The following is a 22574-nucleotide window of genomic DNA, read 5'->3' as shown; positions in this document are numbered from 1 at the left end:
CTATGTTTCTATGATCTGGGTGAGTTGGGGTTACAGAGAGAGGCCAGCACAGGCACTGTGGGCCGAATGGCCTCCTCCTGTGCTGTAATTTCTATCATTCTATGAAAACCCTCCTTTATCGAGTCCGAGCCCCGGGAGTGGTTTAGAAATGTTGGTGCTGAGCTGAGTTTAGGACGATGGACCCTGTGAGAAAAGTCCCAAACACTGAACCCGCTGCCCTTCGTGCGATCTCTCGGTCGGTGCTGGCCGGTTTTGACGTGTGAAGCCCAAGTACGGATCGGCTCGGGACTGAGGCTCCCAGTTCGGAGTCATCACCTTCATACGGAACCGGAGTCCAAGCCAGAGTCCAAGGAGATGGGGAGAGAGATGGGGCCTGTTAGTAGTGGCTGTCTGGGGAGCCTGACCGCACCTTGTACAGTGCAGGGGGATTCTGGCGATAGTTATGAGGTGGCTATCAGCGGATGATAGGATTAGTACTAGTTACAAGCAGGATATCACATTATTACTACCAGTTACATATGGACGATCAACACAAAAAGAAAATACTGCGGATGCTGGAAATCTGAAATAAAAACAGAAAATGCTGGAGATACTCAGCAGGTCAGGCAGCATCTGTGGAGAGAGAAACATATCGACTATCACTGAGTTATTGTATTACTGTTGGTTATGAGGGGAGTCTGAGTGTTAACAGCTTACTATTAGTTATTGGTGCAATGTCAGTGGTGGAATTAAAGTTCCTCCCACCTCTGGTTCCCCCCCCCCCGCGAAACCCTCCCCCACCCTCGGTTTCCCCTCTTCGCCTGTTCACGGTGGGCGGGGCGGGGGGGTGCCTCCTGGTTCTCAGACCTTTTCGCACAAAGTCCACTGGCGCAAAACCACAGGGAAAGGTACTCAACTACAGGGGACCCAACATTTATAAAGAAATAAGGTACTTGCATTTCTATAGCGCCTTTCACGACCTCCGGACGTCCCAATGAAGTTCTTTTGAAGTGTAGTCACTGGTGTAATGTAGGAAACGTGGCAGCCAATTTGCACACAGCAAGATCCCACAAACAGCAATGAAATAAGAACTCCCCCTGCTCTTCTTCGAATAGTGTCATGGGATCACCCGAGAGGACAGACAGGGCCTCGGTTTAACGTCTCATCCGAAAGACGACACCTCCGACAGTGCAGCACTCCCTCAGCACTGCACTGGGAGTGCCAGCCTAGATTCTGTGCTCAAGTCTCATGGAGTGGGGACTCTGAACCCACAACCTTCTGACTCAGAGGCGAGTGTGCTACCCACAGAGCCACCTTGGCATTTCTGAGGTAAATTCAACAACATTTGCAGACATCACGTGATCAGACTTCACTTGATCAGATGTCACATGATCGAGCCTCCAGGAATACCTCCAACCAGAGTTAGCAATCCTACTGGGTGTCCAGTTACTGGACCGTCGGTCACTGGTGTCCAGTCACTGGGTCGCAGGTCACTGGTGTCCAGTCACTGGGTTGTAAGTCACTGGGTTGTAGGTCACTGGTGTCCACTCACTGGGTCGCAGGTCACTGGGTTGTAGGTCACTGGTGTCCACTCACTGGGTCGCAGGTCACTGGGTTATAGGTCATTGGTGTCCAGTCACTGGGTGTCCAGTCACTGGGTGTCCAGTCACTGGGTCACAGGTCACTGGGTCGTAGGTCACTGGATGCCCAGTCACTGGGTTGCAGGTCACTGGGTCGTAGGTCACTGGTGTCCAGTCACTGGGTTGTAGGTCACTGAACCACAGGTCACTGGACCACAGGTCACTGGGTCGTAGGTCATTGGTGTCCAGTCACTGGGTGTCCAGTCACTGGGTCATAGGTCACTGAGCCACAGGTCACAGCAGGTTCAAGTTAATAACTGGAAATATAAATTCACTTTGAGGTGGTGTGACCGAGGGAGAAGTTTCCATCTGATCCTTGTTACGATTTGTGTGGCTGACTGTGTTTTCTCATTTAGTCCCGTTGGTTTCTTGGTGCTCGGCCTGTGGGCACTTTGTGCTGACGGGATATTTGTTTAAGGTTCCTGGCTTTGCTGCTTTCAGTCCAACTCTCATTGTCCCTTCTCTTCTCCGTTTCTCCCAGGTTTGCAGCCAACTCCGAGCTTTGCCGTCTCAATCTGTCCAGATGCATCACTGCTACAAGAAGACGGAAGAGCTTGAGCGATTCCTGAGCGAACTGGGGCCTCAGTTCACTTTCTCCGGTGTTCGATTTCTGATGCAGCGAGCACAGAACATCATCCAACAGGTGCTGCACTTCCAGCGGGCTTGTAAAATACACAGACACACAGACAGACAGACGGACACAGACAGACACACAGACAGACACACAGACACAGACACAGACACACAGACAGACAGACAGATGGACACAGACACACACACAGACAGACGGACACAGACACACACACAGACACAGACACACAGACGGACACAGACACACACACAGACACAGACACACAGACGGACACAGACACACACACAGACACACAGACAGACGGACACAGACACACACACAGACACACAGACAGACGGACACAGACACACACACAGACAGACGGACACAGACACACACACAGACACACAGACAGACGGACACAGACAGACAGACGGACACAGACACACACACACACACAGACACAGACACACAGACAGACACACAGACAGACGGACACAGACACACAGACAGACGGACACAGACACACACACACAGACACACACACACATGCACACAGACAGACAGACACACACACACAGACACACACAGACACACACACACATGCACACAGACAGACAGACACACACACACACACACACAGACACAGACACACAGACAGACACACAGACAGACGGACACAGACACACAGACAGACGGACACAGACACACACACACAGACACACACACACATGCACACAGACAGACAGACACACACACACAGACACACACACACATGCACACAGACAGACAGACACACACACACAGACACACACACAGACACACACACAGACACACACACACACATACACAGACACACACACACGGACACAGACAGACACACACACACACAGACACACACACACATGCACACACAGACACACACACACACACACACAGACACACACAGACACACCCACACACACACACATAGACACATACACACAGACAGACACAGACAGACAGACACACACACAGGCAGATAGACAAACGGACACACACACACAGACAGATGCAGACAGACACACACAGACGGACACAGACAGACAGACACAGACAGACAGACACAGACAGACAGACACAGACAGACAGACACGCACCCACGCGCGCTCACACACAAAGGACTGACACACAGATTGACACACACACACACATCGACAGACACAAACCCGGGAGTGATTGCTGACACGAATAAGATTGAGTCGTTCTGTGCAAGCGCCCTATATGGGGGCAGAGCCGAGTCGAGCCAGCTGTCTGGGGCCAAGCCTGAACACCGTCCCACTTCCCACCGGAGCCGCGCATGTGCACCCGATGTTCCAGCCGACCATGCGTCTAGCCGGGGCCTGAGACCTGAACCACATTTCTTCCCTGTAGCCAGCTGTTTGTTGCCTGGAGAAGGTCAGGTGATCGGAGGGGGCGAGAGGACAGGAGATCGGAGGGGGGAGAAGATCAGGAACTTGTGGGGGAGAAGGTCAGGAACTCAGGTGGGAGAAGGTCAGGAACTCAGGTGGGAGAAGGTCAGGAACTTGAGGAGAAGGAGGTCAGGAACTCGGGGGGAGAAGGTCAGGAACTCTGGGGGAGAAGGTCAGGAACTCGGGGGGAGAAGGTCAGGAACTCGAGGAGAGAAGATCAGGAACTCGAGGAGAAGGTCAGGAACTCTGGGGGGAGAAGGTCAGGAACTCTGGGGGGAGAAGGTCAGGAACTCAGGGGGGGAGAAGGTCAGGAACTCGGGGGAGAAGGTCAGGAACTCGGGGGGAGAAGATCAGGAACTCGAGGAGAAGGTCAGGAACTCTGGGGGGAGAAGGTCAGGAACTCTGGGGGAGAAGGTCAGGAACTCGGGGGGGAGAAGGTCAGGAACTCTGGGGGAGAAGGTCAGGAACTCGGGGGGGAGAAGGTCAGGAACTCTGGGGGAGAAGGTCAGGAACTCTGGGGGGAGAAGGTCAGGAACTCGGGGGGAGAAGGTCAGGAACTCGGGGGGAGAAGGTCAGGAACTCTGGGGGAGAAGGTCAGGAACTCGGGGGGGAGAAGGTCAGGAACTCGGGGGAGAAGGTCAGGAACTCGGGCTGGGGAGAAGGTCAGGAACTCGGGGGGGAGAAGGTCAGGAACTCGAGGAGAAGGTCAGGAACTCGGGGGGAGAAGGTCAGGAACTCGGGGGGAGAAGGTCAGGAACTCGAGGAGAAGGTCAGGAACTCGGGGGGGAGAAGGTCAGGAACTCGGGGGGGAGAAGGTCAGGAACTCTGGGGGAGAAGGTCAGGAACTCTGGGGGAGAAGGTCAGGAACTCTGGGGGAGAAGGTCAGGAACTCGAGGAGAAGGTCAGGAACTCGGGGGGGAGAAGGTCAGGAACTCGGGGGGGAGAAGGTCAGGAACTCTGGGGGAGAAGGTCAGGAACTCGGGGGGAGAAGGTCAGGAACTCGGGGGGGAGAAGGTCAGGAACTCGGGGGGAGAAGGTCAGGAACTCGGGGGGAGAAGGTCAGGAACTCGGGTGGGAGAAGGTCAGGAACTCGGGGGGAGAAGGTCAGGAACTCGGGGGGAGAAGGTCAGGAACTCGGGGGGAGAAGGTCAGGAACTCGGGGGGGAGAAGGTCAGGAACTCGGGGGTAGAAGGTCAGGAACTCGGGGGGAGAAGGTCAGGAACTCGGGGGGAGAAGGTCAGGAACTCGGGTGGGAGAAGGTCAGGAACTCGGGGGGAGAAGGTCAGGAACTCGGGGGGAGAAGGTCAGGAACTCGGGGGGAGAAGGTCAGGAACTCGGGGGGGGAAGGTCAGGAACTCGGGGGGGGAAGGTCAGGAACTCGGGGGGGAGAAGGTCAGGAACTCGGGGGGGGAAGGTCAGGAACTCGGGGGGAGAAGGTCAGGAACTCGGGGGGGAGAAGGTCAGGAACTCGGGTGGGAGAAGGTCAGGAACTCGGGGGGGAGAAGGTCAGGAACTCGGGTGGGAGAAGGTCAGGAACTCTGGGGGGAGAAGGTCAGGAACTCGGGGGGAGAAGGTCAGGAACTCGGGGGGGGAAGGTCAGGAACTCGGGGGGGAGAAGGTCAGGAACTCGGGTGGGAGAAGGTCAGGAACTCTGGGGGGAGAAGGTCAGGAACTCGGGGGGAGAAGGTCAGGAACTCGGGGGGAGAAGGTCAGGAACTCGGGGGGGGAAGGTCAGGAACTCGGGGGGGGAAGGTCAGGAACTCGGGGGGGAGAAGGTCAGGAACTCGGGGGGAGAAGGTCAGGAACTCGGGGGGGAGAAGGTCAGGAACTCTGGGGGAGAAGGTCAGGAACTCGGGGGGAGAAGGTCAGGAACTCGGGGGGAGAAGGTCAGGAACTCGGGGCTGGGGAGAAGGTCAGGAACTCGGGGGAGAAGGTCAGGAACTCGGGGGGGGGAAGGTCAGGAACTCGGGGGGAGAAGGTCAGGAACTCGGGGGGGGAAGGTCAGGAACTCGGGGGGAGAAGGTCAGGAACTCTGGGGGGACAAGGTCAGGAACTCGGGGGGGGAGAAGGTCAGGATCACGGGGGGAGAAGGTCAGGAACTCGGGGGGGGAGAAGGTCGGGAACTCTGGGGGGGAGAAGGTCAGGAACTCGGGGGGAGAAGGTCAGGAACTCTGGGGGAGAAGGTCAGGAACTCGGGGGGGGAGAAGGTCAGGAACTCGGGGGGAGAAGGTCAGGAACTCTGGGGGAGAAGGTCAGGAACTCTGGGGGAGAAGGTCAGGAACTCTGGGGGAGAAGGTCAGGAACTCGGGGGGAGAAGGTCAGGAACTCGGGGGGAGAAGGTCAGGAACTCGGGGGGGGGAAGGTCAGGAACTCGGGGGGAGAAGGTCAGGAACTCGGGGGGGGGAAGGTCAGGAACTCGGGGGGGAGAAGGTCAGGAACTCTGGGGGGACAAGGTCAGGAACTCGGGGGGGGAGAAGGTCAGGAACTCGGGGGGAGAAGGTCAGGAACTCGGGGGGAGAAGGTCAGGAACTCTGGGGGGAGAAGGTCAGGAACTCGGGGGAGAAGGTCAGGAACTCGGGGGGAGAAGGTCAGGAACTCGGGGGGAGAAGGTCAGGAACTCGGGGGGAGAAGGTCAGGAACTCGGGGGGAGAAGGTCAGGAACTCGGGGGGAGAAGGTCAGGAACTCTGGGGGGAGAAGGTCAGGAACTCGGGGGGAGAAGGTCAGGAACTCGGGGGGAGAAGGTCAGGAACTCGGGGGAGAAGGTCAGGAACTCGGGGGGAGAAGGTCAGGAACTCGGGGGGAGAAGGTCAGGAACTCGGGGGGAGAAGGTCAGGAACTCGGGGGGAGAAGGTCAGGAACTCTGGGGGGAGAAGGTCAGGAACTCGGGGGGAGAAGGTCAGGAACTCGGGGGGAGAAGGTCAGGAACTCGGGGGGAGAAGGTCAGGAACTCGGGGGAGAAGGTCAGGAACTCGGGGGTAGAAGGTCAGGAACTCGGGGGGAGAAGGTCAGGAACTCGGGGGGAGAAGGTCAGGAACTCGGGGGGAGAAGGTCAGGAACTCGGGGGGAGAAGGTCAGGAACTCGGGGGGAGAAGGTCAGGAACTCGGGGGGAGAAGGTCAGGAACTCGGGGGGAGAAGGTCAGGAACTCGGGGGGAGAAGGTCAGGAACTCGGGGGGAGAAGGTCAGGAACTCGGGGGGAGAAGGTCAGGAACTCGGGGGGAGAAGGTCAGGAACTCGGGGGGAGAAGGTCAGGAACTCGGGGGAGAAGGTCAGGAACTCGGGGGGAGAAGGTCAGGAACTCGAGGGGAGAAGGTCAGGAACTCGGGGGGAGAAGGTCAGGAACTCGGGGGAGAAGGTCAGGAACTCTGGGGGAGAGAAGGACAGGAACTCGGGGGGAGAAGGTCAGGAACTCGGGGGGAGAAGGTCAGGAACTCGAGGGGAGAAGGTCAGGAACTCGTGGGAGAGAAGGACAGGAACTCGAGGGGAGAAGGTCAGGAACTCGTGGGAGAGAAGGACAGGAACTCGGGGGGAGAAGGTCAGGAACTCGGGGGGAGAAAGTCAGGAACTCGTGGGAGAGAAGGACAGGAACTCGGCGGGGGCAGATGGTCAGGAACTTGGGACGGGGAAAACACAGAGGGAACAATGGGGATGGGGTAAGAACGTGATCCAGGTCCAAAAGAGGGGGATGAGAGCGAGAACGTGATCCAGGTGGGAAGACGGATATGTTCTTTCCCCCCCACTGTTAGACCTGGATCACGTTCTTTCAGCCCGCCCCACCCCACCCCCTTTACTCCTGCACCATGTTCTCCCTTTCTTCCCCCCGCCCCCTCCCAGACCTGGAACACGCTCTTGATCATGAACGGCGCTGGGCATTCTCTGAACCCGGGAGTGTGAGCACGTTCTGTTCTCTGAACTCAGTAGTGGTAGCACTGTGAGCTCTGGAGCCTGCCTGACACCGGATCAAATTACACATTCCAAACAAACTGTTGGGTGTACGAAAAGAAAATACCGCAGATGCTGGAAATCTGAAATAAAAACAGAAAATGCTGGAGAAACTCAGCAGGTCAGGCAGTGTCTGTGAAGAGAGAAACAGAGTTAACGTTTCAGGTCGATGACCTTTCATCGGAACTGGAAAAAAGCAGGAAATGGAACAGATTTTTAAGCAAGGGTAGGGGCTGGGAAAGGGGGGAGGGGATGAAAGAACAAAAGGGAAGGTCTGTGATAGGATAGAAGGCAGGAGAAGTTAAGAGACATTAAGAGATATTCAAGGCGAGAGGAGATGGTAATGGGGCAGGTTAAGAAACAAAAGATGGCTCTGGATGAAGTGTAAATTGCGCTGGCAGAATGAAACTGTTGGGGGTGTCTTGTCCTCCAAGGAGACCAATCATAAATCTGGTTCAACCCACTTGTGGTGGAAATAGTCGCAGCCCACAACACACACAGACAAATGCGGGCACACAAACACATACTGATGTGCGTACAGATGGACAAATGCGCATTTACACAGGTAAATGCACACACGCACACAAACTAACTAATCCGCATACAAATGCGCACACACACTCTCCAATAGTGGGAGAGAGGATTCTAAACCTGTGACACTGAGGCAGTTTTAATAAAACAATCTCATTTAATTACAAAGCAGGCAGCTGGCCTGGAGTGAGAGGACCAGTCAACCACTGCACTGGGGTAACTATGAATCATCAGATTCCCCAGCACGAGCCACACAGCTCACTTCTGTCAAAGGCTCCTGGGAGTAACCCAGTCACCGTCACTGACGGGTTCAGTTCCACATTCAGCGTCTTATCCCTGAGTGCCCGCTCTGTTCCTGACTCTTCTCCTCAGCCCCCACCCCGGCCGAGATCCTGACCTTCTCCCCCAACCCCCCCCCCCCCCCCCCCCGAGTTCCTGACCTTCTCCCAGCCCCTAGCCCCTCGAGTAAGATCAGTAGAAAATATCCCACAGGATGCGCTCTACCCGTTCTGGTATCGACACTTGGCAACGCCTCAGATTTGAACCCGCGAGACTGACGTAACCTTCAGGTGAATGTTCGGAGAGTCGTCGTGTTCTCATATGGCACGTACAAACTCTCAGAGTTTGAAGGTGGCAGGACAAGTTGATAAGGCTGTTAAAAAATCATACGGGATCCTTATTTTTATCCTTATCCTTTAAAATAGAGGCATAGAGTACAAGCGCAAGGAAGTTATACTAAAACTTTACAAATCACTGGTTCGGCCCCAGCTGGAGTCTTGTGTCCAATTCTGGGCACCGCACTTTAGGAAGGATGTCAAGGCCTTGGAGAGGGTGCGGAGGGGATTTACTCAAATGGTCCCAGGGATGCAGGACTTCAGTTACATGGAGAAACTAGAGAAGCTGGAATTGTCCTTCTTAGTGTAGAGAAGGTTAAGGGGAGATTTAATAGAGGCGTTCAAAATTATGAGGCTGTTTTGATAGAATAAATGAAGAGAAACTGCTTCCACTGGCAGAAGGGTCAATAACCAGAGGACACAGATCTAAGGTAATTGTGACTAATTAGATAGTTCTTTCAAAGAGCCGGCACAGGCCGAATGGCCTCCGTCTGTGCTGTATAATTCTATGAAGTAACCCATTCCGCTGTGTGAATTAAAACTGAGAGAATTGAAATGCGACACGGATTGAGTACACAGAGCGTTATGACTGTCCAATGCTTTGTCAGTATTAGAGAGGGCAACTGTAGTGGAATCCTGGTTTAAAAACTCTTACAGGGCCAGGCAGCTGTCTGTGGTTACTCGTTACACCTTTCTGTTATTGGCTGGTTGTGACGTGTGATTTCCATTCGAAGTGTTGAGCCCGTTTCATAGGCTGTATCCTCTAATGATCTGTTTGCAGTTGCTGGAAGATGCGGTTTATACCTTTCAACACCTGCTCGTTTCCACCCAGCCGGCCAACGGGCTCAGCGCTGAAACCAGCCATCTCCTCGACAACACCAGAGTCCGAGTACTGAAGGTACAGCTCGCAAAGTGTGAGTGTGAGGGGCGTGTAACACACAGTGTGAGGGGTGTGTAACACGCAGTGTGGGGGATGTGTAACACGCAGTGTGGGGGGCGTGTAACACGCAGTGTGAGGGGTGTGTAACACACAGTGTGAGGGGCGTGTAACACACAGTGTGAGGGGTGTGTAACACGCAGTGTGAGGGGCGTGTAACACGCAGTGTGAGGGGCGTGTAACACGCAGTGTGAGGTGTGTAACACGCAGTGTGAGGTGTGTAACATGCAGTGTGAGGTGTGTAACACGCAGTGTGAGGTGTGTAACACGCAGTGTGAGGGGCGTGTAACACGCAGTGTGAGGTGTGTAACATGCAGTGTGAGAGGCGTGTAACACGCAGTGTGAGGTGTGTAACACGCAGTGTGAGGTGTGTAACATGCAGTGTGAGGTGTGTAATACGCAGTGTGAGGTGTGTAACACGCAGTGTGAGGCGTGTAACACGCAGTGTGGGGGCGTGTAACACGCAGTGTGGGGGCGTGTAACACTGTATGAGTGTGAGCAGCTCTCCCTGTATTGTATCACTGTCTTATTGCTGTGATAGAGACGGTGTGACCGGGTGAGTGAGCGGTAATTCCCGGTGTTGTTGGTGATAGAGACGGTTTGACCGGGTGAGTGAGCGGTAATTCCCGGTGTTGTTGGTGCTAGAGACGGTGTGACCAGGTGAGTGAGCAGTAATTCCCGGTGTTGGTCGCTGAAATCGGAAGTGACTACTTTGTTGTCTCTTTATGTGTAGAAGTTTGACTCTGACAGCAGTGCCGCTGGGAGGCAGTTTGTGCGGGACACCCTCCTGGAACTCTTCCTTCCGTATGTCCTGAAGACACTGAACCCTACCTGCGAACCGGTGAGTGACAGGTCTGTGCACCTGGAACAAGGTGATACCCACCCATGCTGCATGTCTGTGTTGCCATCAGTCCCAAATGCTCCATAATCTTCATAACCAACAGTCAGAAAGTCTTGGGTTCAAGCCTCACTCCAGAGACTTGAGCACATAAAGCTAGGCTGACACTTCCAGTGCACGACTGAGGGAGTGCTGCACTGTCGGAGGTGCCGTCTTTCAGATGAGACGTTAAACCGAGGCCCCGTCTGCCCTCTCAGGTGGACGTAAAAGATCCCATGGCACAATTCGAAACAAAGCAAGGGAGTTCTCTCAATGTCCTGGCCAATATTTATCCTTCAACCATAAATCACTAAGAAACTAATGCAAAATTGAGGTGCCACCACTGGTGGAAGTGTGTAATAACAGCATTACAAGTTTACATAGGAGTTTCCAATATAAATACTGACATAGGAATTTGTTGTGGAAAAAGTTGACACAAGAATGTGACAACAGAAAGCAAGGTTTTATAGACAGGAAGTAATTGTTTTAACACACACACACACACATATATAGAATCGCCTCTATAGCATTAAACCCTATAGCTCCTACCTTGATGTCACACCTCAAAGTGTCAAAGGTATATAACAATTGAAGGACGGCAGTAATTCCCTGATGCTTTTTCCAACCTTGTGGAGCAGCCAGAGATTTTCAGCCAGTGTGCCAAACTATAGAGACACAATTACTCTCTAAGTGACCTCAAGGTGCACTTAGCCTCTAACTGACCTCAGCATCTGCCCTTTTACAGCAAAAGACCATGTGGCCTCAAAGTGCCAAGTTACATATGGATCCATTTTAGCAGCAGGACAATTTTCCATAAGCAATGCCACAGGAGATCTGCTAGTATTTATCTCATTATACAGAGCAGTTACAGACCCGACAACACTCAAAGACCCGATGCAGAAAAACCAAGTGCTCCCGCAATAGATGCCAAGAACTGTTTATGTATTAGAAGGATCAAACGCACAGCACTTTCCCTGGTTCCTTCTGTCTCCTCATCTCTCTCCTACCTTGTCTCTCCCGCCCTCTGTTTCTCGTCCTTCATTTCTCTTCTACTTTCTGCCTCTCCCCCACTGTCTGTCCCACTCCCTACATCTCCCTTCTACACCTCTGCCTCTGTCCCTCTCTGTCTCTGTCCAACTTTCTTCATGTACTTCATTGCTTTTTCTCCTGAGCTCTTCCCTTTATTAGCCTCTCTATGTGCGTTTCGGGCTCTCCCTCCCCCGCCCTCTTTCCCTCTCGAATTCTTCCTTCTGCCTCCTGAGTCTCCCCCACCACCCCCCATTTTCTCCAGCTGTCCCTCTTACACCTTCTGCCTTCCTCATCCACCTACCCTCCTCCTGGACCCGCTCCCTTTGCCTCATTCCCACTCCCTTTTCCTCATTCCTGCTCCCTTTTCCTCATTCCCGCTCCCTTTGCCTCATTCCCGCTCCCTTTTCCTCATTCCCGCTCCCTTTTCCTCGTTCCCGCTCCCTCCTCTATGGTCCCTCTAGATTGTCCCATGTCTCTCACCATTGCTTGGCCGATGATGGGTTGATCCCTGTCAATGCTGCTGGCCTTAGGCCCAGGTGTACTCCACTATTCATTCCTGCCCAGTGTTATCCTCGGACAGCACTATGATCCCACCATGAGTCAAGCAACAGTGGACATATAATGGGCCTCCCCCACTTCAACACAGTCCCGCAATAGTTCTTTGTGGCTGTAACAAAGGTAAACTATCCCTCCTCGTCCTTCTTGACTTGTCTGCAGCCTTTCACACAGTTGACCACTCCATCCTTCTCCAACGCCTCTCCACCGTCGTCCAGCTGGGTGGGACTGCACTCGCCTGGTTCCATTCTTATCTATCTAATCGTAGCCAGAGAATCACCTACAATGGCTTCTTTTTTTTCCGCTCCCGCATCTTTGCCTCTGGTGTCCCCCAAGGATCTATCCTTGGCCCCCTCCTATTTCTCATCTACATACTGCCCCTTGGCGACATCATCCAAAAACACAGCATCAGTTTCCACATGTACGCTGATGGCACCCAGCTCTACCTCACTATTTCTTCTCTTGACCCCTCCACGGTCTCTAAATTGTCAGACTGCTTGTCCGACATCCAGTTCTAGATGAGCAGAAATTGGGAAGACCGAAGCCATTGTTTTCGGTCCCCGCCACAAACTCCGTTCCCGAGCCACTGACTCCATCCCTCTCCCTAACATCTGTCTGAGGCTGAACCACATTGTTCGCAACCTTGGTGTCATAGTTGACCCTGAAATGAGCTTCCGAACACATATCCGCATCATAACAAAGACCGCCTAATTCCACCTCTGTTACATCGCCTGCCTCCGCCCTGCCTCAGCTCATCCGCTGCTGAAACCCTCATCCATGCCTTTGTTACCTCTAGACTTGACTATTCCAACGCACTCCTGGCTGGCCTCCCACATTCTACCCTACGTAAACTTGAGGTCATCCAAAACTCGGCTGCCCGTGTCCTAACTCGCACCAAGTCCCGTTCACCCATCACCCCTGTGCTCGCTGACCTACATTGGCTCCCAGTTAAGCAGCGCCTCGATTTCAAAATTCTCATCCTTGCTTTCAAATCCCTCCATGGCCTCGCCCCTCCCTATCTCTGGAATCTCCTCCAACCCCACAACCCCCCCGAGATATCTGCGCTCCTCTAATTCTGCCCTCTTGAGCATCCCTGATTATAATTGCTCAACCATTGGTGGCCGTGCCTTCTGTTGCCTGGGCCCTAAGCTCTGGAATTCCCTGTCTAAACCTCACTACCTCTCTTTCCTCCTTTAAGACGGTCCTTAAAACCTACCTCTTTGACCAAGCTTTTGGTCACCTGCCCTAATTTCTCCTTTATGTGGCTCGGTGTCAATTTTTTTTTTGTATTATTATACTCCTGTAAAGCGCCTTGGGATGTTTTACTACGTTAAAGGCGCTATATAAATACAAGTTGTTATTGTTGTTGAATGGAAGTCACTGGGCAGGGGGATGGCCAACTCCAATGACTCAAGCTGTTCAAACCGTCTTCCAGGAGCTGAACGTGCATGAAGCCTGCCTGTGTGCTGATGACTACGGAGTGATACAGATTGAAAGCACCTACAAGGAGCTCGTCCTTCATATTGTGTCACAGGAGATTAACAAAGGTATGTGTTTGGGTCAGAGGTCAGGTCGGAGGTTGTGAGGCCAAGCAGGATTTTCATTGAGCTGTGTGTCGATTCGGAAACGTGGAACGAATAAGTTAATGTTTTGAATTAAATATTTTGACAAGGTGTCATCACGCTCCTGGTTCCCTGCAGTGTGGGTTCGGGGGGGGGGGGGGGGTGGGAGGGGCGGGGCAAACAGAAAGACAGACAGATTTGCAAAGAGGGAATTGGAGACTGGGAAAGGAGAGACACTTTTCCTTTGTCCGCGAGGAACCACTCAGTCGGAAAAGGAGTCGATTCATTCTATGTACGTGCTTACATAGAAACATAGAAGATAGGAGCAGGAGTAGGCCATTTGGCCCCTCGAGCCTGCTCCGCCATTCAATGCGATTATGGCTGATCATCCAAATTCAGTACCCTGTCCCTGCCTTCTCCCCATACCCCTTGATCCCTTTAGCCTTAAGAAATATATCCAACTCCTTCTTGAATACATTTAATGAATTGGCCTCAACTGCCTTCTGTGGTAGAGAATTCCACAGGTTCACCACTCTCTGGGTGAAGAAATTCCTCCTCATCTCTGTCCTAAATGGCTTACCCCTTATCCTTAGACTGTGACCCCTGGTTCTGGACTTGGCCTTGCAAGGTTTCCTTATATTTTCATCAATGAGCAGGCTAAGAACAGAATGTACAGTGTTCACATACAAACATTATCTAGCTTTTCTCTCTCATTCTTTGAGGGGAGGAATTCGGTATCGCCCCACTTGGGGCGTTAAAACTTTGAAAGTTGAAAAATGAGCGCCAGGCGCTAATCATTCTCGCCTGCCGCATAATTCACTTTTAGCGCTCCAAGAGGGACGTGGAGCGCTGAATCAAGCATTAAACACTTCTCTTAGGGCGCTAAAGTCCGAGAGCGGGGCGGTGGCGACAGAGCGCTGAACAATTTCGCGCGCATTGTGAACGGCATCAGAGGCTGCTGCCCTTGCTTAAAGGGGAAGGCCAATGATGCTGCACAAGCTAGTTGTCGTCAGTCCTGTTTTGCAAGGCGACCTAGGCGACTGCCAGTACAGCCCCTGGTTTCAACTCTTGGACATCTCGACCCAATGAAACGTTAAAAACTTTGCGCAGGCACCAGACTGGTGCAAATAATAAAGGTTGCGCGAGCTGAAAAGCATTCCCTTTAATTACCGCTCCCAAAGCGGCCCAGCCGAGTTCACGACGCCTCCTCTTGCTGGCGTTGTCGGCGCGAGGCGATAAAGCAGGGGGCACGAGTGAAATCCATCCGGGGTGATAACTGGGCGCTGCACACTTTATGACATCACGATCTGCAAGGCGCTAGAGGCCCAGGCGGTAAGAGTTACCGCCAGCGCTAAACCGGCACTGAAGTTCGCGGGCGTCGCTACATTCGCTGTGCCCGGGCACTAACGGGAGGCGCTAACATACCGAATTTCTAGCCCAATATCTTTCTTTTCTAGCCATGAAGGAGACCTCCACACAGCCAAGGTACAGCTTGTACAGCGAAAGTATGTCTTGTCTGTGGGACAACGAACCCCAGCTGTGCATTGCTGAGGATCCAAGGACATCGCCGGCCAAAGCCACCCCATCAATAAGTCCTACGCAATCGCCAGAGCAACCTTCAGCCATTGGGCCACCTACAGAACACAAGGATCAAGCTAAGAACGCTGCTGCCTCGGAAAACAGCAAGATTAGCGAGGTGGATGATGGAAGGCAATGGCAGGGTTTGGGAGAGGACTGGGCCAGTGCCACTCAGGGTGACGGTCAAAATGGTTCGGCTGAGCAGAACATCAGCCACTTGGACAATGAAGACTAAAAGAAAGCCACAGCTCAGTCCGATGAGCCAAAGCCGCTCGGTGATGTGAGGGGGATCCTGGAGACACTCAACTGATGGTGCAGGATTCCAATCATCCTTTAGATAACTATAGCCCTGGATCAGACCAAATGGGTGATCCGAGACTGGGAGGCAGAGAGCAGCACAATGACTACGAACCGTACTTTGAGGGCACGCTGGGAAAGGTCTCCCACCGTGAGGCCACGATGGGTAGCGGCAACCATTTGGAAGTAAAACCGCCTTCTTCATTAGATAGTTATGATGAAAAATTAAGAGTTTGCTCTGTTACGATTTTTTAAAATTTATATTCTTGGGTAGCTAAAGTTAAAAGAGTTCCTGTCACCTTTCGATGTAACATCTAAGACGGTCGATGGGTTCCAACCTGTCTGGGAAGACCAGAAGTCGATGTTTCGGTCTGGAGGCAGGGCTGGGTTCATGGGGTTGGCGTGTGAATTTATCGCATTGTTGGAGATGTAACTACCTGGGAGCAGCAGTGTACACACACACACACGACGACGGATTGATCGATGACAGCAAGGTTCATTTAACATTCTATGGTTGGCTTTTGGGTTCATTGTATTTAAGTAATCCGGCCTCCTGGAATGGATACCATCGCATTGTGGCTGATCACCCGCTACCGTTACCAGTTGTCCATAAATCGATACGATCCTTAACCTTAAGACATCAAAAGGGAATTTGTGAGGTTTGTCACATCAAAGGAACTAAGTCGGTGTAAGTGGATGTTTTGGAGGCACTTCTAAAATAACTGAAGACTATTTGAGCTGAAGAAAAGGAATAGCACTTTAATACTTAGCTGGGCTTTCTATGCTGTACCTATAAGACCACGACCCAGAAATTCGGGTCGGGGGCTTCCCGCGGGTGTAAGCCCCCGACCTGCACTTACCTAGCGCGCCGGCCATTGAGCTGTGGGCCCGCGTGGGATTCCGATCCTGGGACTCCTCCAACTGCCGGCGCGCAGTGCTTGCGTATCCCAGGGGCGCAGTTAGTTCGATGCGCCCCCTAGGATCACGTGGGCCATGGAGAGCCAATGGTAGCAGAGAATGCTTCATTCATAAATTTGACAGGAAGGGCTGTCAAACCTATAAATACTATAAGCCCCAAAACATCACTAAAACTTCAAATAATTTTTTTTTTTTAAATCACATTTTTAAAATAACTATAAATTATATAAAATAACTATTTTAAACAATAATTTAAATGTTTGAAAAAATTAATTACAGTTTTTAACGGGGCTAAAATAAACTTACCTTTCTTTAAAGTATTTAAAAATAATAAACCTGTGGAAAAAATGTTTTAAGTTTACTTAATTCACCACTTACCTTGTTAAAAGCAGGTCTTGCGCCTGCTTTTTACAAGCGTAGCTCCTGGAGACTTACCCTCCCGGAGAAACCTGCAAAAAAACGGAAGTTCCAGGTGAACGCGCTGCCGCTCCGGCGCACGCGTTCGACCTGTGAACCCCTTCCTTTCAGGGGAACGGAAGTTCCGGTTTCCCGCGCATGCGCAGTGCATGCACGAAACCGGCACTTTCGTTGGGCCTACTCGTGAGTACCCAGCGCGTACTCACCCGTGGGGACCCGAAGTTCTGGCCCATGCATGTGTACAGTCCTCACTGAGTCCTGTTTTCTAAGCATGTGCTTAAGTTGTAAATAAATGCTCTGGTTGCTCTAGCCTATACAAGTTTCCCCTTTTTAATATACGGATGTCAGCTGTGGCTCAGCTGGTAACACTCTCACCTATGAGTCAGAAGGTCATGGGTTCAAGCCCCACTCCAGAGACTCGAGCACATAATGGGTGTCATTTTAACTTTAGGCGACAGTGTAAAATGGCCGGTATTGAATTGACCGCTCATTATAAGCCGCACCCCATTTAACTTTAGTTGACTTTAATAGAAGTCAGGAGAGATGCATAAGGGGCGGCTGGTGCGATATCACCCATTTTACACTCTTGCCCAAAGTCAAAATTACCCCAATCTGTGCTGACACTCCAGTGCAGTACTCAGGGAGTGCTGCATTGTCGGGGGTGCCGTCTTTCGGAGGAGATGTTAAACCGCGACTGTCTCAGCCTGTTCAAGCGGAACGATAAGATTCCATAGTTTTATTTGGAAATACAGCTTAATTCTCCCCGCTGTCTTGGCCCACATTCATCCTTCAACCAAAGCCACCGCAGGTGCAAATTACACTTTAATTTGGGGAAATTGCCTTTTTATCTACACAAGATTTCATTTTATTTTTAACTTAATGGGTTCTTTTTCCTAAAAAAAATTCAGGCACAAACCATGGCTTTAAAAGAAAACAATCAATTATTATTAATCGATTAGAAAATTGACATTAGAATTTTAACAACATCTTGGGGATTATGCATGAATTAGAATTGCTTTAAACAATGCCTTCTGAATTCCCAAAATGCATAAACTTTTGGAAATCAAATGTCTACATTAGACTAACCCCATAATGGAGGCTACATACTCATGGATGTCTCCAACTTGTGGGGAAGATTGCTACTGTTGTAGTGTAGTGGCTTTCTCTAGTAACCAGTTTAACAACTTCACAAGCAATCTGAAAGCCTGAATAGGCATGAAGCTGTGAGCTAGCGAGCAGTCAGGAAGATACAAGGTGAGCTCGCGAGCAGTCAGGAAGATACAAGGTGAGGTAGCGCGCAGTCAGGAAGATACAAGGTGAGGTAGCGCGCAGTCAGGAAGATACAAGGTGAGGTAGCGCGCAGTCAGGAAGATACAAGGTGAGGTAGCGCGCAGTCAGGAAGATACAAGGTGAGGTAGCGCGCAGTCAGGAAGATACAAGGTGAGGTAGCGCGCAGTCAGGAAGATACAAGGTGAGGTAGCGCGCAGTCAGGAAGATACAAGGTGAGGTAGCGCGCAGTCAGGAAGATACAAGGTGAGGTAGCGCGCAGTCAGGAAGATACAAGGTGAGGTAGCGCGCAGTCAGGAAGATACAAGGTGAGGTAGCGCGCAGTCAGGAAGATACAAGGTGAGGTAGCGCGCAGTCAGGAAGATACAAGGTGAGGTAGCGCGCAGTCAGGAAGATACAAGGTGAGGTAGCGCGCAGTCAGGAAGATACAAGGTGAGGTAGCGCGCAGTCAGGAAGATACAAGGTGAGGTAGCGCGCAGTCAGGAAAGTTCCTGGTGAGGTAGCGCGCAGTCAGGAAGATACAAGGTGAGGTAGCGCGCAGTCAGGAAGATACAAGGTGAGGTAGCGCGCAGTCAGGAAGATACAAGGTGAGGTAGCGCGCAGTCAGGAAGATACAAGGTGAGGTAGCGCGCAGTCAGGAAGATACAAGGTGAGGTAGCGCGCAGTCAGGAAGATACAAGGTGAGGTAGCATGCAGTCAGGAAGATACAAGGTGAGGTAGCGCGCAGTCAGGAAGATTCCTGGTGAGGTAGCGAGCAGTCAGGAAGGTTCCTGGTGAGGTAGCGCGCAGTCAGGAAGGTTCCTGGTGAGGTAGCGAGCAGTCCGGAAGGTTCCTGGTGAGGTTGCGAGCAGTCAGGAAGGTTCCTGGTGAGGTAGCGAGCAGTCAGGAAGATTCCAGGTGAGGTAGCGAGCAGTCAGGGAGATTCCTGGTGAGGTACCGAGCAGTCTGGAAGGTTCCTGGTGAGGTAGCAAGCAGTCCGGAAGGTTCCTGGTGAGGTAGCGAGCAGTCAGGAAGATTCCTGGTGAGGTACCGAGCAGTCAGGGAGATTCCTGGTGAGGTACCGAGCAGTCCGGAAGGTTCCTGGTGAGGTACTGAGCAGTCCGGAAGGTTCCTGGTGAGGTAGCGAGCAGTCCGGAAGGTTCCTGGTGAGGTAGCGAGCAGTCCGGAAGATCCCTGGTGAGGTAGCGAGCAGTCCGGAAGGTTCCTGGTGAGGTAGCGAGCAGTCCGGAAGCGAAAGGTGAGGTTGGAGCAGTTGCGGGGGAACTGTCTCTTTTTCCACTCTGAATTCTGTCAAGCATTAAAAGACCTTTTTTACTTCGAACCTCACCTCTGGGGCAGTGGCTTGTCAACAGATTCCTGTTGTCAATAAATACAGCCCATGATTGATTGACACTTCACTTTGTTTTCTCTCAGTGTCCACAGGTAACATATACAGGTGTTCAAATGACCTCCAGCCGGCCTGGATTCCTTCTTGTTGCTATGATGATCTATCCTCTGCTGTGCGGTCTTTTGCAAAGTGTCCTTTCAATAGTCCAGACATGCTGGAGCTGATTTAGTATCAAGCAATGTTCCCTGTCATTTCTTTTTGGTGCACGGGCCCTTTAACTGGCTGCGCGGCCCATTCAATTTTTCGCGCATCGCGGTTACTGCCATTGAAAAGCCCGTGAGCAGCCTGCGCCTGACCTCCAGACCGCTGCGTGGCCGCACAGCTTAGCGGGAACGTTGGTATCAGGCTTTCATTTCTCAGATGAAATTTTCACGACACCACCAAAAACATGAACTGATCTGAAATAAAAACAGAAAACGCTGGAAATACTCACCGGGTCAGGCAGCATCTGTGGAGAGAGAAACAGGGTCAACGTTTCAGGTCGCTGACCCTTCGTCAGAACTGGAAAATGTTGGCGATGTGACAGGTTTTAAACAAGTGTAGGGGCAGGGAAAGGGGGAGGGGAGGAAAGAACAAAAGGGAAGGTCTGTGATAGGGTGGAAGGCAGGAGAGATTAGATGACAAAAGGGATGATGGTGCGAGGCAAAAGGAGATGGTAATGGGACAAGTTAAGAAACAAAAGATGGCTCTAGAGTAGGGTGACTGTAATGTATTGTCACATGGTTTAGTATGAGCATGCTCAGTTTGCTCTGGCCTAGTAAAGCAAGCACATGAACCAGTAACACATCCTGTCTCTGTCCTTCATTTGTTCTACCCACATATATTAAATTTTTGGTGACGAGAATGGGATCCCAAAGCCATTGGGATCAAGAATCAAGAAATTCCAACAGTTCCTGATCGGCAGAAAGTTTACCCTGATAACCGATCACAAACCACTCTGAGCAATACTGGGGCCCAAATCTGCCATCCCTGCAATGGCCGCATCAAGAATGCAACGTTGGGCAGTGTTGTTGTCACATGACTACACGATTGAATATCGTACTTCAAAGCAAAACACAATCGCAGATGTCTTGTCTAGGTTGCCACATGAAGACTCGTGCTGGGAGTTAAGGTGTGATTTTCACGCTAGGTGCAGTTGACAAAGACTTTCCCGTGAATGCAACTGAGATTGCAGATGAGACTCAGAAGGACTCAGTACTGAACAAAGTGTCTGAAAACACCTCGAATGGATGGACTGATCAGTGTCTGGACACCGAGTTGAAACCATTCCATAACCGTCGTACTGAATTGTCCTGTGAGCAAGGTTGTGTCAAGTGGGGAAACAGAGTGGTGATACCTACTTCTTTGAGTTCGGAACCAAAACAAAACAGCCCGAAAATTGGCTCAACACCAAAACCTTTTGTAAGGAGATCAGGAAGGCTTTGCTAACCTGTTATTAAACTGGAATTGTAGTTCATTTGTAGCATTTGTAAAAGAAACAAAGCCAGGAGTTTTTGTTGAGTGGTACATGTAATGCTGGGAAAGATGGGACCAGAGTTTTGTTGTATTTGAGAAGGGAATAGGTATTTTTTTTTAAGGGGAAAGCAGTGTACTGTATTGTCACATGGTTTGTCACCTGGTTTGGTATGAACATGCTCAGTTCGCTCTGGCCTAATAAAGCAAGCGTATGGACTAGCAACTCATCCTGTCTCTGTCCTTCATTTGTTCTACCCTCATATATTACAGTGACCATATTTTCCTAAACCGAATCCGGGGACACACAGGGTGGGAGCACAGCAAATTATCCAGGGCGCAGTTCAAGAAAACCGGCATGACGACTTTGTTGCTTCTGCTAGTGGAATACGCGTAGAGATAACGCCATTTTAACTATACACGAAATTTCGAACCATGCGTGTTCTGCCAATAGTGCTGTACCATCTATGCTCGTCTCTGAATAGCCTAACTTTTAATTTCTCAATTTTAAATCTTTTCCAAATAGACTCAGATTTTCCACATAAGCTGTGAAACACCCTCTGTCTCTGTGGGAGAATTTAAAGCTTGTCTCATTCAGTAAAAATAAAACATGATGCACCATATTAATCTGAGGTAAAGTAAATCCACTCACCCGCCAGTTCTCACCGCGCCCTCGGCTTCTCCCGCGCGTTTGAAAGGTTCCGCCCTCTGGCCAGTCACTATTGGCCGAAACACGGGGTCAAGTGACTCAATCCCCCAGAGTGCAGTGCAGCCCGAGCTAGCGATGGGGCCTTTTCTCCGCCGCGCTGCATTGTGGGACAGCGGGGCCGCCACCGTCGCTTCCGTTCATCCAGCTCCTGGAATCCGTTCCTGAGCTCAAACCGGGCGAGGACAGGGCCGAGAATCTCCTCCCCGGGGTTTCTGTACATTCGCGTTTTTAAAAAAAAACAAAGGCCTAAAAATTCGGTCGCTTTGCGCCTCCCATTAGCACCCTAAGAGGGCCTTTATACACCATATTTTAACTACATCAAAGATAAATGTTAAAACGACATACCTATATCCCAAATCCTCTGAAAACCGACTATCTACGTAAACAGTTCACAATTGTTTACCTCAGAACCACTTCCCTTAAACAAGATTTCCTTTACCTACAGTTATCTTTAGCAAATGGACTCGCTACCCCTATTTTATTACCCTAAAACTAAACCACTCATTCGCGACATCATTACTAACACTCATTCCCTTACACAAACACTTTATATTTCAGTAAACAAGCAATGCCTTCTCCTCAGGACACTCCAAAGTCATCCTGTTTATATCGGGAAGCCTGTTGCTTTAAGATACTAAGAAGTTCGACTGTTAACCCTTAACTCCCCAAGATGTCCAACATACATCTCTCCGGAATGTCTAACAGGGCCGCACGGCCCCCAAAAAATTAGAGGGAACATTGACTGCCTCGCTCTTTCCTGTACATTTTATCAAGTGTTTAGCCAATTCCTTTTTTGAATGTTTCTATTGAATCTGCTTCCACCGCCCTTCCAGGCAGTGCA

The 22574-nt window shown here is 51.3% G+C and overlaps 1 pseudogene across 1 annotated transcript in view; it reads left to right on the top strand.

Annotated features, from left to right (window-relative positions):
• The window catches only part of LOC147097595 (protein Niban 1-like), a 149219-nt pseudogene extending 127965 nt beyond the window's left edge, over positions 1 to 21254 (top strand). Inside the window, exons 10-14 of the transcript XR_015074314.1 lie at positions 2101 to 2262; positions 9510 to 9626; positions 10399 to 10506; positions 13562 to 13673; positions 15146 to 21254. The product of XR_015074314.1 is annotated as a protein Niban 1-like (transcript). The remainder of the gene's footprint in view (positions 1 to 2100; positions 2263 to 9509; positions 9627 to 10398; positions 10507 to 13561; positions 13674 to 15145) is intronic.
• Positions 21255 to 22574: the final 1320 nt, after the last annotated feature.

This window comes from Somniosus microcephalus, chromosome 31 (genome assembly GCF_052327205.1).
Source record: "Somniosus microcephalus isolate GS21.2 chromosome 31, FLI_Smic_1.0, whole genome shotgun sequence".
Lineage (NCBI taxonomy): Eukaryota > Metazoa > Chordata > Chondrichthyes > Squaliformes > Somniosidae > Somniosus > Somniosus microcephalus.
Note: the sequence above shows the minus strand (reverse complement) of the source record. Positions and strands in the feature narration are given on the sequence as shown.